The sequence below is a fragment of the Artemia franciscana genome, chromosome 13, assembly GCF_032884065.1.
Source record: "Artemia franciscana chromosome 13, ASM3288406v1, whole genome shotgun sequence".
Lineage (NCBI taxonomy): Eukaryota > Metazoa > Arthropoda > Branchiopoda > Anostraca > Artemiidae > Artemia > Artemia franciscana.
Genome location: NC_088875.1, coordinates 43,152,008 through 43,169,343, shown reverse-complemented (window position 1 = coordinate 43,169,343; position 17,336 = coordinate 43,152,008). Strand labels below are relative to the sequence as shown.

At 34.2% G+C, this 17,336-nt stretch overlaps 1 non-coding gene across 1 annotated transcript; it reads right to left on the bottom strand.

Annotated features, from left to right (window-relative positions):
* Nucleotides 1–15,748: 15,748 nt before the first annotated feature.
* On the bottom strand, nt 15,749–15,821 carry Trnak-uuu (transfer RNA lysine (anticodon UUU)). The gene has a single exon. It is a non-coding gene; the product is annotated as a tRNA-Lys (tRNA).
* Between the last annotated feature and the right edge of the window lie 1,515 nt (nt 15,822–17,336).

Genomic DNA, 17,336 nt, shown 5'->3' with positions numbered 1-17,336 from the left:
TTGACCCGAGTTAATTCAGCTTTAAAAGAGTACCTGGAGAAATCCTGAGGAAAAAGATAAAAGTGTCGGATGATTTGCCCCATCCACGCATTGCACTCCCTGCCAAAGGCATTGAATCAGGAGATCTGTATCTGCGCAACACAAACCATGGTCAGCATGTGAAAAAGTTTTTAAACTTTTAAGTCAAGGAGCTCTGATTTCTCCTTCGCCTTGGAAATTTACTTATTTACTAAAGCAAACTACAGTGAGCTAAGGGCATTTCGCAATAAGGAAAAATGGCCCCGTTTCGCTCCTTACTACAGTTCGTTACCACGAACTGTTTGAGTATATTTTTCCCGATAATTTTATCGGTGTTCCAACAGAATACTGCTGCCTTTCAATAACGAAATCAAATTTTCTTACTACGTGTCTGAATTTGACATAAATGTTTAAAAAAAGAACAAATGTTTCCCTTGAACTTCCCAATTTATCTTCCTACAGAATAAACTTTCAGGCACTTCTTCAGGCACTAAACTTTCAATACAGTGGTTGTAAGAACCTTTTGGCTATCGTAGAAGTAACGGAATGTTTCTGAGAGTTTTTGGTTCACTCTTTGCAGTTCAAAGACCTTGGGGGTTTCCATCTAAGCATATCCCTGACACTTAGAACTATAGGTACGCACGGATCAGCGGACTTGATGTTTAAGGGGGGAGGGTAGATGATCGATAGAGCAAGGTGTTGAGGAGGCAACCGTTATATATAGAACAATTTCTGTTCGTTTTAAGTTTTAACATTGCTTCTTACTTTCAGATGGAAAAACCTGTTTGTTTTAGTACTGGGAGGTTTTGGGTGTCTCCTACTGAAGAGTCATACAATGTGGTATTGATTAAAATACCTCAAAAAGTATGTTTCAAGTATTTAGATATTTTAATGATAGTATCAGCCCTCGTTATAGTTTAGCTTTTGCTTATTGAAATTCAATCTCTCATATCTTGCATACGCCTTCCTCATAAAAATAAGTAATTTAAGGAGAGGGAGGGTTAATGATATAAGTTTAAAATACCTCTCATATTAAGAAAAAAAAATGTGCGTTTCCAGGCCTTAATTTTATTAGATAATCTCAAATAGGGTTCTGGTTAAAGTCAACTTAATGTTTTTGTTTAGCCTCCTTTTTTTTCAAATTCTGTCCGAATTCAGCACTTTTTTTCAAAACACGGTGATTTCGTTTTTTAGTCCATTCTCTTAAACTATGAACTTCAATGTAAGTAACTGATTCTCAACCTAGCTTATTTTGAGAATAAAATATACTTATTTTCTTCTCTCCTTTTTCTTATAAATGAAACTTGAAGAAGGGGGAAGGCTAAAATTCTTTCTAACGTACTTGTTACCTGCTACTAGTAAAAGATTAAGCACAATCTGGCCTTTAGGCTAAACATCTATATAGTAATAGGGTATGCATGGGCGTATGTCTCAACTAAAAAAAAGAAGAAAGATTGAAGATGATCCTTTTTTTAGTTACAATTTCTCTTAACCATCTTTTTACGTATCAGTTTGGTTAAGAATTACTAAAAAGCGTGTTATTGAATAAGTAGTCATCAAATGGAAAAATTTCCAAGAAGGTGTGTAGCGTATTATATAATGGTTTGGAAAGCACAGGGTCTAGGTTTTCTTCTTCCATAAACACTAATCTATAGTATCTATAGAACAAGCCAATACCCCATGAGCCACTCTTGGTCCCTGATGTGCCCCTATTTAACCTGGACATTTGTTTGGGCCCCATCCTTTTTAGGAAGTTGTTATAGCCTGGAGTCACAAAAAATGGGAATGCAGCCGGATGTGATGGAGTCCCTCCGGATCTGTTGAAACATAGAAAAAAAGCTCTCGCAGGCCCACTGTTTAAGCTGCTTGGTAAGGTGTGGGACAACGAGGCTGGCCCTTCTGACTGGAATAAAGGTATTATCATGAAACTCTTCAAGAAAGGTAAAAAAACATCAAATGATAACTGGAGAGGTATCACACTCCAGTAAGCCGGAAGTAAAGTTCTATGCCAAGTTGAATAGTAGAATCCAGACTAAAGTGAACAAAATTTTAAGGGATGAGCAACATGGTTTCCGCCCAAATCGTTCTAGCAGCGACATGATATTTATCTTACGTATTCTACTGGCGGAATCAAACGAATGGTAAGTGCAGATTAGTTTAGTGTCCATAGATATCTTGAAGGCATTTAACTCTGTGCACCAAAAGGCAATGTGGAAAATTGCCTTGCCTCCGAGTATGGAATGCCTCCGAAAATTGTGAATATGATTAAATCCCTGTATGCCGCACAGATTTGTGCAGTCCAGATGGAAATTGGGCTGTCAGAGTGGTTCCCTGTTGAATCCTATGTACGTCAAGGATGTTTATTACGTCCAATATTATTCGCAATGCTTATTGATTTTGTTCTTTGAGCTTGCTACTTTAGAGGAGGTATACAACTAAGCCCTGAGCATCAAATACATAACTGTGATTTCGTTGACGGTATCGTTGTCATAGCTCACTGCCGAGAGAACATTCAACGTAATCTGCATGAATTAGAGCAGAAGCGGCCCCTATGGGCCTGAAGATTAATATTAGTAAACAAAAAGTATGTCAAATACAGTTGTGACGACCATTGCAGCTGGGATTCAATGCAAAGGCACTGATATAGAACACGTCAGAGAATTTAGGTACCTTGGTAGTACAATTACCAAAGATGGGAACTGTGATAGAGAAGTCTTGCTACGCATAGCGTATGCAGCTGAAGCATCTTCTCAGCTGAAGAATATTTGCAGATGCAGATGCTTCTCTCAGAAGTTGAAATTGCAATTGTTTGAGAGTAATGTACTCTCTGTACTTTTACATGGATGCGAGTCCTGGAGCCTTTCAAAGAATGCTGAGATTTGACTATTTGGCTTCGAGTGTAATAAATACAAAGAAATAAATCTGAAAAAGACAAACATGGAATCAAATAGGGAAGTAAACTTTCCTGGACTTCTATTATGCTGATGATTTAAGCATCGTAGATGAAAGTGAGAGCAAAATAAATGATCTTTTAGACGTTTTGCGAGCTTAGGGTGCTGGAGTAGGTTTCAAAACTAATGTTACAAGAACTAATTCGTCAAGGCTAGGAATAAGTGAAGACGAAACAGTGATGTTGGTTAACTACAACATCGATCATGTGGACAGTCTCCGTACCTTGCCAGCATTATAAGTAAAGACGTTGGGAACAGTGAAGATGTTAATAGTGGAATAGTCAAGCCTCATGGTGTTCCTTTTACAATTGAATATTGTTTGAAAGAAATGATGGACAGTTCTGCAAACCAAGATTAGGATGTTGGAAGCTGCAGTGATGATGGTGGTGGTCAAATATGGTTCTGAAGCATGGGTGCTCCGAAGGACAGAGGAAGATTTGCTAGATGTTTTCCAAAGAAATTTCTTATTGAGTGTTTTGGGTACCTGGCTGGCAGACAGTATTTCAAACAGAAAGATGTACAAAAAATGTGGTTCAATCCTTCAATCTAGGGCTATAATGAAAGAAAGTTTGAGATAGCTAGGGCACGTTCTGTGGATGAAGGATGACAGATTTCCAAATATTTTCCTTTTCAGCCGACAACCTACAAATAAACAGAAAGCAGGTCGTCTGTGGATGGGATCTGAGGATGTCCTATAGAAAGACTTAAGGGAAATGGGAACTTCCTGGGGGGATGTAAAGAGGGAAGATTTGAAGATTATAATGGAGGATAAGCATGTGTAGCTGTTTTGGCCTTCGGGGGTTCGTGCTATGATGAGTTATTAGTTGTAGCACTAGTTTATACCCATACAACCTGACAGGATGATATAAAAACATTCCTAGGTTTTTTTGTCTCTCCGGTGTTTACTCCCCTCCCCCTTCCCCCTCACGGAAAATAACCAAGAGAAAAATGCACCCGAAGGAAAATACCCCCGTGGAAAATACATCCGGAAAATAATCAGTCCAGAAAAGTTTCTTCGTTACTTTAAAAAGAAATTTGGGCTATATGTTTGCACTTTATGGGGGGGGGATAAAGTATAGCGGGACTGCATGTAAAGTTTGTTAGGTAGGATTATTCTGTATATTATGAAGTAAGGATTGCTGTCTGGCTTTAAACGGTCCAAATACTTTACCCCTAACCCTCATGTGCAAATATATAGCCTAAATTATACATTTCCCATTTATTCTGTCGCTTGCCTTTGTCTCGTATCACGTTAAGCTGAAAGAAACTTATAAAGATCCCGGTTGTTCTCGAGTTTTGCACAGCGTAAACTTGACTGAGTAGTGTATAATACACACGTACCAAAACTCCTTCCCCCTGCGGAAAAAAAAAACAAATAAAATTCTCAAATTCTGAACGCCTTATTTTCCACGGGGGAAAGGGGGTGGATTTACCGTGGGGGAGTATTGTCCAGCTGGGTGTATTTTCCGGAGGGGATATTCTCCGAGGGAGGGTATTTTCCGCGGGGTGGGTAAACGCTTGGATGGGTTAACGCTGGGGGGGGGGGGGTCGGATAAACACTACTCATCATGACAAAGCTAGGTTTTTAGAATTTCATGACATTTAACAAAATTCCTCATTTGTCAACAATATAAAAAAAGAAATACTTGAATCCATTTAACCTCGCTTTATATTGTAAGCCTTCAAAATCTTATGAAGAAAAGCAAATAAATTGTATCACTTTGATTTATGTACCAATAATTTTTCAAGAAGGTCTTTTATCACAAATTTTTGACGTCTTAGATTTAAAAAAAAAGAAGGTATTTGATGTTTAAGAAATCTCTATAGCGGGAGAAGTCCTAAGAAACCCTAAAAAATCACAAATTCTTATTGAAAAACGAAATATACTTCCTACAAACCAAGGAAATAGTTGTTAAATATATCATAAAAAATCACAAATTCTTATTGCAAAACAAAAAGTACTTTTTAAAAAACAAAAAAACAATTCTTACAAAACGAAAATGCACCCTAGGCAATCACAAATTCTTCCCACAAGATAATTGTTACATAACAAATAAAACACTTCTTACAAAGCAAAAAACACTTCTTACAAATCAAAAATATATCTTAAGAGATCACAAACTCTTATTACAAAATGCAAAATACTTATTATGAAACAAAAAATAATTCTTACAAAAGGAAAATACATCCTAAACAATCACAAACTATTCTTACAAAATACAAAAAACTTTTTAAAAAACAAAAATACTTCTTGCAAAACAAAAATATAATACTTACAAAACAAAAATAGGTAATAAAAAATTGAGATTGTTCTTACAAAATACAAATTACTTCCTAAATACAAACAAAATTCATCCTAAAAAATCAGAGATTGTTCTTATAAGAAAACAAATTTTTCTTAAAAAACTGAAAAATACTTCTTGCAAAGTAAAAAATAAATCTTAAAAACAAAAAGACATCCTAAGAAGTCATAAATTCTTATTATAAAATACAAAATGCATCTTACAAAACAAAACAAAATTTGCAAAACGAAAATATGTTCTAAGCAATCACAAATTGTTCTTAAAAATACATAGTAATTTTCGCAAAACAAAATAAAATTCGTAGAAAACAACAATATATCCTAAAAAATCACAGATCCTTCTTACAAAATACAAAATACTTCTTACAAAACAAAAAATAATTCTTACAAATTGAAAATACATCTTAAGAAAAAACAACTTATTATTACAAAACAAAAAATACTTCTTACAAAAATACATCCTAGATAATTACAAATTCTTCTTACAAAATACTTCTTACAAAACAAAAAATTAATTCTTGCAAAACAAAAATGCCTCCAAAAAAATCAGACATTGTTCTTATCAAATACAAAGTACTTCTTACAAAACAAAAAATACTTCTTACAAAGTAAAAATAATTCATACAAAAAAAATACATCTTAAACAATTACAAATTCTTCTTACAGAATGCAAAATATTTCTTACAAAACAATAAATAATTCTTACAAAACAAAATCCATCGCAAAAATCAGATTATTCTTAAAAATACAAAATACTTCTTACAAAACAAAAAATACTTCTTACAAAGCAAATAATAATTTTTACAAAAAAACACATCCTAACCAATCAAAAACTGTTCTTACAAAATATTATTACTTGTTACAAATAAAAAAATCCTTACTACAAAACAAAATATAATTCTTAAAAAACAAAAAAATATTTCTTACAATACAAGAATAGTCCTAAGAGATCAGAAATTCGTCTTAAAATACAAAATACTTCTTACAAAACAATAAACAATTCTTACTAATTAAAAATACATCCTAAGAAATTATAAATTCCTGTTACTAAACAAAAAGTACTTATTACAAAACAAAAAAAATTCTTGCAAAATAAAAAATACATTTTACATAATAAGAAATTCTTACAAAAGAAACACATCCTAAAAAATCGGAGGTTGTTCTTACAAAATACAAAACACTTCTAACGAAACAAAAACACTTCTTACACAGCAAAAAATAATTCTTACACAGCAAAAACATAATAAAACTGCATCCTAAGAAATCAATAATTCTTATTACAAAATACTTCTTACAGAACAAAAAATAATTCTTACAAAACAAAAGTACATACTAATAAATCACAAGTTTTTCCAACAAAATATAAAGTATTTCTTGCAAAACAAAAAATAATTTTTACAAAACCTAATACATCCTAAAGAATCAAAAGTTTTTTTTTACAAATATAAATTCTTACAAAACAAAAATACATGCTAAAAATAACAAATTCTTCTTACAAAATGCAAAATACTTCTTCCCAAAAAGAAATAATTATGAAGTATTTCGAGTTACTGACATTAAGTGAGAATCGACATTCAGACCTGGAGGGATTATTAACAGGCTCATAATAAAATCTCCACTGCTATCACCTATTCAATTACAATCATATTTGGTGTGTGTTTTTACCCCATGCACTGCAATCTTGCCACACCCATGGATCCTCAGCCAACCTGCCGTAATAATCCTTACAAAACAAATGTACATCCTAAACAATCACAAACTGTTTTTTACAAAATACTTATTACAAAACAAAAACTACGTCTTAAAAAGATAATTTTAAAAAGACAAAAATACATCCTAAGAAACCACAAATTCTCATTACAAAACAAAAAATACTTCTTACAAAACAAAAATTCATCCTAACGAATCAGAGATTGTTCTTACAGAATATAAAACACTTTTTACAAAACAAAAAATGCTTCTTGCAAAGCTAAAAATAATTCTAACATAACAAAAATACATCCTAAGAAATCACAAATTCTTATTAAGAAATACAAAATACTTCTTAGATAACAAATATATTTCTTACAAAACGAAAAATCCATCATAAACAATCACGAACTGTTCTTATATAATTCAAAATACTTGTTACAAAATACAATTTACTTCTTACAAAACAAGAAATTATTCTCAAGTGTTTAGAGTTAGAGACGTATCGAGTGGGACTTTACTAAGATTCAGACGTGATGGGATTATTGACATGTTCATATTGGAAACTTTACTGCTATCTTCTATTCATTTACAATCTTAAATGCGATATCTTTTACTTCCCCTAGTGCTGCTATCACACCACACTCAGTGTACCCGCAACCAACCACCAAACACCGGGAGCCTAGGGTAAACCTATTTTCTACTTAGGTACCATAGTTTTAACTTGTTTTAAGCTAGGTTCTTTGGGCTCAGTAAGAGTGCCCGCAAGCTTTGATTACGACAACACGAACAATATCTGATTTTTTAGGATGTTTTTTGTTTTGTAAGAACTAAGTATTTTGTATTTTTTGAAAAGAATTTTTGAGCGTTAAGGATGTATTTGTGTTTTGTAAGAATTATTTTTATCTTGCAAGGAGTATTTTTTGTCTTGTAGTAAGAATTTGTGATTTCTTAGGATTCTTTTTGTTTTTTAAGAAGTATTTTTTATTCTGTAAGAAGAATTTGTGATCTTAAAGTATATATTTTACTTTGTAAGAACAAATTTTGATTTTTAAGAAGTATTTCTTATTTTGAAGGAAGTATTTTGTATTTTATAAGAACAGTTTGTGTTTGTTTTGGATTTATTTTCGTTTTCTAAGAATTATTTTTTGTTTCGTAAAACGTATTCTGTATTTTGTAATAACAATTTTGATTTCTTTGGATTTTTTTTTTGTTTTGTGAGAATTATTTTTGCTTTTTAAGAAGTACTTTGGCTTTAGTATTTTGTATTTTGAAAGAATAATCTCCGATTTCTTAGGATTTATTTTTGTTAGAGTATATTTACGGTGTCTATATACGTATATATACGGTGTTAGAGCATATTCTGTAAGGCCTCAGGCATAGAGTCTGGCCCCATTTATCCCATACTACTTACATAAACAATAGGAGAATTTTGTAACTTAAAGACCTTTCCCTAGGGGCTGTGTGAGGCTCATGATATCCCAAAGGCATAGTTGCTCGACCTGTCAACTATGCTGAACAAAGTGGCTATCTCAAAATTCTATTAGACGATTTTGAGAAAAAGGGATGTAGGAGGGGCCTAATTGCCTTCGAATTTTTGGTTACTTAAAAAGGGCAACAGAACTTTTAATTTCCGTTCGAATAAGCCCTCTCACGATATTCTAGAACCACTGGATCGATGCGATCACTGCGGAAAAAAGAACAAATAACAACAAATAAACACGCATCCGTGATCTTTTTTTGGTAGAAAATGCAAAATTACACATTTTTCGGATAGATACTTGTAACTTCTACGGTAGGGCTAACTTGTATGCTGGATCTGATGGTTTTATTTACATTAAGATTTTGTTACTTTTAGAGGGAGTTTCTCCCTTTGTGCAACAATCAGGCAAATTTACTCAGGCTCGTAACTCTGGTGTGTAAGATTAGACTTGTTGAAACTTGTATATATCTATTGGTATCAAATTCTGTTGAGAAACTATTGAGCCGGGACGCTCCTTACTTACAGTTAGTTACCACGAATTGTTTGATACAATACGATAATCATAACGTATATGCAAACATGATACGAGGACAATGCGTGTTTATTGTGCATGAGATATAGTTGCATGTGCCGCCGCGCAAGTGTAACCCATGGGTAACAAAGAGAATGATGCCCTGCTTAGATAAAATTACTCATGTCGTCTGCATTACCATATTGATTTCCCTGAGTAACATAAAAAGCAAGAAATAATTTTCAAAAGCAGCTGTCCTATCCGAACGGTTAGCCTGCTAGAATTGAAAACCTCCAACAGTGAGGACAGAGATTCGAGTCCTGGTGTTACTGGTTATTTAGTTTGGAACATGTGTCAGTGGCGTGAATCTGTAAACATAGGCAGGTTCAAATTCTTAGAAGATCAACATCGATCTATCAACGTTGGAAAACAGTTCTACCTTTGCTAGAAAATCAATTACCTCAGGGAAAAAATAAGTTCGCTTTCCCAGCTAGGATAGTTTGGTTTTGACACCGTGTACAAAGCATGAAGAAAAAACCTTTTTTTTCCAGAAAAACAGACTGAAAATTTTACTGTATCTGTTTAGCCCCTTTTTGCTATTCTTATACCCAGAAAATTTTATACTTTGTATCTCTTACTACTTGAAAGCTGCGAACTGCTGACCACGTAAAAAAAGAAAGAAAATTGTGCTCCGTACAGTAATTGTGCCTATTCAGTAATTGTGCTTCAAAAAACCACAATAAAGATTGAAAAATGTTAGCTTATTCAACATCTTCCCCTTCCTCCCTCAAAAACTAGATATTGTGAGGTAAAAGAATGAAATGTTTATTTTTTCTAGGATTCATCCACGGTCTCTCTAGCTCATAAATAGGATTTGCACCATGCCATCTATTTTACCGATTGATTTTTCTTTAATAGCTGTCGTAGATAGCAATAACTAGGCTGAAATTAGATGATGATGGTTTGCTTAATAGAAAATTTCAAATGATTTGGAAAACACCCTGGGATTTTATATCATAAGATTGTGCGTTGAAGTTTACCCTCATCCCTTCTCAGCACATTAATAAATTACAGATATTCCACCTAACGGGTTTCAGATATGCTGAAACTTGCCCTAAGCCTATCCGGTTTTTTTTTTAGTTTTTTCTATAACTCGGATTTTTTTGTTAAAATTGCTTTTCGACTAATCGTTTTGTTTGGAGGTAACAGGATATAAATGTTTTTGTTGGAATATATTTTACTCCTTGGGGAATATGAATCAGTCTCAAAGATTCAGCATAAATTTGAAGAAAAAAACTGAAGGTAGGCTAAGTCTGATCAGTAATAACCTTCGTGAGGAAAGGAATAAAAAAAATTTTATCTTTTGGTATCTAGCTGGCACCCTATGACATTTAAAGTTGTAAAAACAGCATTCTAGTTCCAAAAACCTATGAGCCCCCTATATTTAAAACTGGGGTTACAGCTTGTTAGTTTTGGTTCCTATGGATAAAAAATAATGCAGGTTACATGACATGGTAGTATTTTAGTGTTTGTAGAATCAATTTAAAACTTCTCCAGAAATAAGTTATTTAAGAAAACCTAAAGAGATACACTAAACAAAAAAAATGAGCAGGAATAAAGTCTAATCAGTTTCCAAGTGTAAAGTTATGACAAATCACCATCAACAGATAAATGTTATTATATATATATATATATATATATATATATATATATATATATATATATATATATATATATATATATATATATATGTATATATCTATATATATAAAAATAAGTTGTCTGTCTGTGGATGTGTGGATGGATGTGTCAGGTGACGTCACCTGAAAAAACTGGATCAGGTGACGTCAAAACTGAAAAAACTAAAAAAAGGCAAAAACTACAAAAAAAACTAAAAACTAATAAAAAAAATAAAAAAGCTAAAAAACTAAAAAAACTATAAAGGTAAAAACCAATAAAAAACTAAAAAAAAAAACTGAAAAAACTAAAAAAAGGCAAAAACTACAAAAAAAAAACTAAAAACTAATAAAAAAAGTAAAAAAGCTAAAAAACTAAAAAAACTAAAAAAACTAAAAAAAATAAAAAATAAAAAAAAAACTAAAAAAAAGGAAAAAACTGAAAAATAAGCTAAAATAAAGGTAAAAACCAATAAAAAACTAAAAAAAAAAGGGAAAAAACTAATAAATGACGACACTCAAAGAGAAAGCGACCAGGACAAAAGGAATGTTCGATTAGCAATCAACAAAGCACCGGGACACAGGGAGTATAAATGACGACCAGGACATAAGTAAAAAAAAAAAACTATCTATATATATAAAAATAAGTTGTCTGTGGATCTGTGGATCGTGGATCAGGTGACGTCACCTGAAAAAACTGGATCAGGTGACGTCAAAACTGAAAAAACTAAAAAAAGGCAAAAACTACAAAAAAAACTAAAAACTAATAAAAAAAATAAAAAAGCTAAAAAACTAAAAAAACTAAAAAAAGGCAAAAACTACAAAAAAAACTAAAAACTAATAAAAAAGCTAAAAAACTAAAAAATCTAAAAAAAAGGCAAAAACTACAAAAAAACTAAAAACTAATAAAAAAAATAAAAAAGCTAAAAAACTAAAAAAACTAAAAAAACTAAAAAAAGGTAAAAAACTAAAAAAACTAAAAACTAAAAAAAACTAAAAAAGGTAAAAACTAAAAGAACTAAAAAAGAAAAAAATAAATGACGACACTCAAAGAGAAAGCGACCAGGACAAAAGGAATGTTCGATTAGCAATCAACAAAGCACCGGGACACAGGGAGTATAAATGACGACCAGGACACAAGTAAAAAAAAAAATTAACAAAACTAAAAAGAAGGTAAAAACTACAAAAAAACTAAAAAGAAAAAAAAACTAAAAACTAATAAAAAAACTAAAAAATCTAAAAATCTAAATAAACTAAAAAAGAAAAAAAAAGGAAAAAAATAAAGGAGAAAAACAAAACTAAAAAACGAATGTATATACAGACCGGTACACCGGGATACAAATGACGACCGGGACACAGGGAATATAAATGACGACCGGGACACAGGGACACAACTACAACGGGGACACCGGGGGAAACAGGGGGATATAAATGACGACCGGGACAAAAAAACTAAAAAGAAAAAAAAACTAAACACCGGGACAAAAAAACTAAAAAGAAAAAAAAACTAAAAACTAATAAAAAAACTAAAAAATCTAAAAATCTAAATAAGCTAAAAAAGAAAAAAAAAGGAAAAAAATAAAGGAGAAAAAATAAACTAAAAAACGAATGTATATACAGACCGGGACACCGAGATACAAATGACGACCGGGACCCGGGACACAGGGAATATAAATGACGACCGGGACACAGGGACACAACTACAACGGGGACACCGGGGGAAACAGGGGGATGTAAATGACGACCGGGACACCGGGACAGGGAATGGTCGATTAGCAATCACCATCAACAAAGCTCAAGGGCAATCATTAGAATCATGAGGTATAGATCTGAATACAGATTGTTTTCCCATGGACCATTATATGTTGCATGTTCAAGAGTCGGTAAACCTGACAATCTATTTATATGCAAAGACAATGGGACAGCAAAGAATGTTGTATATTCGCAAGTTTTACGTAGTTAAAACCATATATATATATCTATCTATATTCACAGGTGGGACATAGGGACACAACTACAATGGCGCGTAACGACTTACGCGCGCGGGGGGGCTTGGGGGGGGCGCGAAGCGCCCCCACCAACTAGGTGTTGGGGTGGCGCGAAGCGCCACCCCAACAGCTAGTATATATATATATATATATATATATATATATATATATATATATATATATATATATATATATACTGCTGCTAATGCTTTGCAATTGATGCTGTGACTACTTGCGACTGCGACTATTTTTGTGACTATGGCTACTTGGGACTACTTGCAAATGTGACTAATAATGACTTCGACCATCTCTACTTCATACCACGATTGTGACTGCGACTACCTGCTATGCCTACTATAGCTTCTTGCGACTGCGACTATTTGTGACTGTGGCGGTGAATGCCCTATCCTCTAACTCATCAACTTCTTTCTTTGACTATTTATGACTATAACTATTTGTATCTGCAAATACTTGCGATTGCGAAAACTTATGACTATGACTGAGGATATTTGAATTTGCGACTTCAACTATTTGCAACTACGACTGCTTGCAACTGCGACAACTTGCGACTATGACTATTTGTCACTGCGACTATTAGACCCTTTGAATACTTGTAAGTATACTTACGATTGCAGTAACATATAACTACGATTGTAACTATTTAGGACTGCAAATATGAATGCAACTTGCCTGCTACTATGGCTACTTTAACTGTGACTACTTGAAGCTGCAACTGCGACTACTTGTGAATGCATGTGCTATAACTTGCATCTAAGAGTGCGACACTTCGTGACTGCGACTGCTACTGATTGCGACTGTGTCTACTACTATTAGAAATGCTAATGCTACTGCGATTGCGACTTGAAACTACTGCAATTTCAACTACTGCAATTTCTGCTATTACAACTAAGAATATTGAACTATGTCAATAGATTTAATTGCATCCTGCTTGTGAAAATGGCACAGTGCATCTAGGTTCTCAGAGGGGCTCATCTGCAACATATCACAAAACGCTAAGGCTATTAGGTTGTAAATTTAATTTCATATGGATAGGGATGCTGCACCAATTCAACAGACGTGTATCTATATCGATCTAAAAAAAAGCTATGGCTATTAAGTTGAAACTCTTATCGAATGCTAAGGGGGATGTAAAGCCAAATTACAAGATAGTATATGTATCCATGTATTCAAAACGGTATATCTTCAATTTCTCTGGAGCAGCTAGGGAAAGGTATTAAGTTGAAAAATTTAGAAACTGTTGATGGGGTGCTAAACCTAAAGACAATATGAGCATTCAGTTGTTAATGCATCTAGCTAAAGATAAGAACGGCTAATATTAGTAAGTTGGTAATTTCAATAATATCAAATAGGATGCTGAACTTAACCAAAACACACCATATGCCTTTCGGTTGTCAAAATAGAACGTTTACAATATCTCAGGAGTCGGTAAGGGTATTAAGTAAAAACTCGTCTAGAATCGACATTTTTTTCTAGGCCGTAATATTCTGTAAAATAGGTTGGACTTGCAAGACTGCTTAGACATTACATTCTTTCTTTTTTCAAAACTATGTTCCGGTTCTTTTTCTTCCGACTTGCTCAACTTTGCCTCAAGAGATGTGTCATTTTTTTTTTCTGTTTAGTCTTTTAGCTCCTCTGTTTAGTCAGTTTTGCCTCTATCTGATCGCCAGAGAACATTTTGAAGTTGCTTCTGTCTTGGAATTTTCATTGACATGTTTTTTACTCTTTTCAACGTTTTGTAATACATTTTCATTTGTCACTCGCATTGGTAAATTTACTAAAAGTCAAAATTTTCCTAAATAGAAATTTTTAAATGCAAAAATATTCAATGATTCTATTTCCTAATTCTAGTTTTTTCGAGGTAATATCATGATTATTAAAGAAAAATAAACGAATTATTATTGAGCAGGGAGTTCTGAAAAATTATGAAATTGGAGGCTTAAGGCCTAGTAATATATTATTCAGATATTAAAATATGAACGAATCAGGCTTTCAGAATGATGAGGAACAAGATAAAACAAATAATCCTATTAAGCACTTTAGAACTGAGACCGATGAAAAGTCTATATGTAGGAGAAGTTTCAATCAAAATAGTGTTCTTGTTCTACATCTTAAGACTCATACATGTAAAAAGAAATTTAAGTGTACCATATGCAAGTGGGGTTCTATTCGGAATTGCAACCTCACAGTACACAGGGGAATCCACACCAGTGAAAAGCCATTCAAGTATGAGAAATGTAGAAAAGGGTTTTTACGGAAAGGTAGTCACACAAGACACCAAAGGAATGAGAAATGTGTGAGATATTGAAAGGAATGAAGAGGAATCTTACTGAAGATTAAGGGGGAATGAAGGAAATACTGAAGGGAAAGGAATACTGAAATTAAATCTTTCTAAATATCAAAGGCCGCAAAACGGTGAAAAGCCATACAAGCGTGACATAAGTAACGTGAGTTTCATTCATTGTGGACATCAAGCTAGAGTCTAGCAGCTAAACCATGCCGGTGGTAGTTCAAATACAAAATTTGAACTAAAATTGTTCACTAGAAACATAATTAGTCAAAGCACCTCAGAATCCACACAAGCAAAAACCACCATAAACATGATAGGTCTAGAAGTGATAATATGAAAAAAACTTCGTTTTCTTAAAGAGTTAAAGAGGCTGCGTCCCAAAGTCGAACCTTAAAACGTACAGGAATTAGGAGAGGCAGTAGGGGGGCTACCGCCCCCCAAACCCCCCGCTTTTAAAGACTCTTTTGTACAGGTTTTTTGTTGTGAGGGGCTGCCGCCCCCTAACCCCCCGCTCTTGGCTTCGGAAAGGCCCTCTTTTAATTAACAAAAAATTGAAATGAATGAATAATGGAATAACTTCGAAAAATGTTAAACACAAGAGGACAGGAGAACCATTGTGCCGAAACTAGTAATTAGTAATAATGAAGTCCCCCCACAACAAAAAACCTGTACAAAAGAGTCTTTAAAAGCGGGGGGTTTGGGGGCTGGCAGCCCCCCTATTGCCTCTCCTAATTCCTGTACGTTTTAAGGTTCGACTTTGGGACGCAGCCTCTTTAACTCTTTAAAAAAACGAAGTTTTTTTCATATTTTGTGAAAAAAAACCGCCCGATAAGGGACTTGAACCCTTGACCTTAGGATTAAAAGTCCCACGCTCTACCGACTGAGCTAACCGGGCATGTTTGAAGTCGAAATACCTGCATGTGTGTAAATATAACTTTTAAGAATTTCAAAAATTAACATGAGCTCTTATGGAGAAATGGGTTTTTCTAAGCTAGAAAATCGGGGGGTTAAGATTTTCCGACGAAACTTTTCAGGAAAATTACTCGGAGAATTCCGCGTCGAATGAGTCTTCGTACACCCAGATCCGATGTCGGCTGTGACCTGTAGGCGTGGCAGAAAAAAAACAAAAGGAGAACATGAACATTAAGTGGCTATGCGTGGTTTCTGGAAAACAGGGAAGGAGTTATCGGATCAAGCTGAAATTTCGCGGATAAGCTCCTGGGCCCTAGGGGACCTTAACTTGTGAATTTCAGCCCGATCGGACAACGTTAAAGGGGGGCTGGGGTTGGGGGGTCGAAACTTTTGGCCAGATTTTCCCCATGAAGGAAAAGTCTGAGGGGGATGAAATTTGGCAGGTTTCTTAGTTGGAGCTCGGGCTACGAAATGCATCCCTGCCCATCCCTCTGCGACCACTGGAACCGAGATCGCTTACCATTGTCGTGGTTCGCCTCTTTAAAGAGGCACGAGTGTGCCTCCTTGATATCGACATTTGGAACATTTTTCTGGCTGGAATCAATCAAAATCCTTCGGTCTATGGAATCTGAGAGCCAAAATGGACCTGTGAAAATGTCCAATGCAACCCCACTGCTGTGCTCTGCTTAAAACTGACGTAGTAAGTACTTTGAACCAATTAGATACAACAATGATAATGTGGAGAGGTTATGTGCCTTCTCCAACCTTTGTTATAAAGTGCTCTGATCTTCTTGAAACTTAAAAAGTAAGGGGACAGATGGGATGTATTTTAGGGGGGAGGCAAAAATAAGCTAAGTTCTAGAATTTTTGATGATATAAGGCCGGGCTTCACCGCCAGACCTCGGCACAGCTACACGGCAGCTCATTGTCGCTTTTCTTCTAACTGCAGACAATGTGAAATTCTTCTTCATGCCGGGGCATCACCATAGATACAACCACCCTGGGAAAATACAAAATCTTAATTACAGTTGTGACCCATTTAGATGGTTTTGTGGCCAGAAATATCAATATTCCAGATCTAAGAAATAACTATGTAGCTGATTTTGAGGCCAGGCCCCAGCAATCGGCCCACGACAGGCTTGTATTTATCAATTCTAGTTGTCCCTTGTCTTCTAACTGTCTTGAAAAATAAATTAAGTTATAGGTGCTAAAATTACAGTTCATTTGAAGCTTATCGTGATCCAGGACCGGATAAATGGTGATCGGGCCTAATTGGACCCCACTTTTGAAAGGGCCCAGTGCTGCTATCAGAATAAATACATTTCTTTGAAATTATGAAATATTCTTACCAATCCTTGTATCCATTACCCCTGGAGAGAGATCATTTTCCACCCTAAAACTAATAAAAAAAAATTATATGATATTAACAATGAATTAAGAATGAATTAAATAGTTCAAGAAATATCCTAATTGAAGGTAAAGACGCAAGAAAACTAGA